This window comes from Octodon degus, unplaced genomic scaffold (genome assembly GCF_000260255.1).
Source record: "Octodon degus isolate 3935 unplaced genomic scaffold, OctDeg1.0 scaffold00240, whole genome shotgun sequence".
NCBI lineage: Eukaryota > Metazoa > Chordata > Mammalia > Rodentia > Octodontidae > Octodon > Octodon degus.
Window position 1 is genome coordinate 2,753,169 of NW_004524816.1, and position 1,637 is coordinate 2,754,805.

Consider the following 1,637-nt stretch of genomic DNA (forward strand, 5'->3'; position numbering starts at 1 on the left):
TTTGCATGTAGTTCTGTTTTCCCTGGGTCACTTGGGTATAAAGAGGAAGATTTATTTCACTTCTCTGTATTTCTCCAAAGAATCGTGAATTTAAACCTCGATGTTTTAAAATCTGGGAACGTCTCATGCTCATAATATGAGCTACTTTGCAATTACTGTTTAGTTTAACAGACACTGGGGTTTTGCTTACCCACATTTTGCTGAAAGCTTGCCCTTTCGGTTCTAGGACAGCAGAAACTTGAATCCCTTATCTGGAAAGCTCCCTCCACGTGGCTTCCACCGACTGAAGAGGAAGAAAACAAGTTGACAGGTATAGAAATGATGTCACGGTGATTCTGCACTGCTGTCACGTGACCATCACGATTCATGCCAAGCCGAGCAGGGGCTTTCAGAGTTTTGGGAGCCTTGATTTAGGGTTTCTAGGCCAGTGGTGGTACACCTGTGTAGCATGTGCCACCGTAGGCTGCTTGTTGTCACTGGAAGCTGTGGAAGGTTCTCCATCACTTCCCTGTGAATCGAGAGGCCAGAGCTCGTGAATGGTGGAGGCAGGGTTTAAACTGATGGCTGGACTCTAATTTGACTTCAGTCTTCCCCCTCCTCAGTTGAAAAGCGGTCTCTTGGGCCAGGGTGTAGCGCCTCTGTCCGGTGCTGGCTGAGCGTGATGAGGCCCTAGGCTCGACCTGCAGCTCCAAACGATTAAAGAAGGAAAGGGTGTCTTAGGTTTGCAATCATTCCAAAAGCAGAGGTTAGAATATCTGCCTGGTGAAAATATCAGACAAACTGCAAGACCGCTACTGAGCTCCTCTGCGGGCCATCCTGGGTATCATTAGCGCCCTGCGAGCTGGGCCTATTCCCTGAGCTCCTTGGTTCACGGGGGGCCACCTCTCCACTGTGGGTGCCCACGCCCCAGAAGCCAGCCTCAGTGGTGGCTGTGGCCCCAATGCCAAGGAGGTCCATGGCACAGCATGATGCTCAGGGCCATCGGACCTGCATTCCTTAGCGTGTGACTCCTTTGGCCTCACTGAGAATGATACTGTGTCACATCAGCCCAGACTCTTCGAGGTCCTTATGCCGCAAGATGAGAGTGAGGCGCGTATGTTGTTCCTCAGCGGTTAATGCATCTGTAGCCTGGAAAGAGGAAGAAGTGGGAATCAAAGCCGCCCTGCCTCTGCATGCCAAACACCAGGCACTCGGTGCTTCCTCGGTGCCGAGCACTTTGCAAACATTATTCCAGCCTACAGGACGGTGGCATCACCCCCACTTTACAAATGAGGAAGCTGAGGCTCAGGGAGTCGATGCCACTGCCCAGAGCCATGCTGCTGGTAATGAATGACATAATTGCAGTTTGCACCTGCATGTTTACCCTGTAGCCTGGCCTTGCTCCTCCCTGCACAGAGAACGGTCGCAGGTTCTGGAGTGTGGGCCTCTTGTGGAGAGAATCAGCCTTGGGGGCATCTGGGAAAAGTGAAAAGTGAGGAGCAGATGGCATGAGTGGAGCACTTCTTGTGGTCGCTGTTGTGTGACCAAGGCCAGCACCACGTAGCCACGTTAGTGGTGGCTCTCAGCTCGGCAGAGGTGTGGTTTTCATGGGAAGAGGACTCAGGCTTGCAGAGCTCTTGCCCCTTTCACGGCACCCC

At 52.3% G+C, this 1,637-nt stretch overlaps 1 long non-coding RNA gene across 1 annotated transcript in view; it reads left to right on the forward strand.

Moving 5' to 3' along the window:
• LOC111813923 overlaps window positions 1-1,637 on the forward strand; it is an 18,133-nt gene that overhangs the window by 3,479 nt on the left and 13,017 nt on the right. Inside the window, exon 2 of the long non-coding RNA XR_002819044.1 lies at window positions 227-310. This is a non-coding gene — a long non-coding RNA (uncharacterized LOC111813923). The remainder of the gene's footprint in view (window positions 1-226; window positions 311-1,637) is intronic.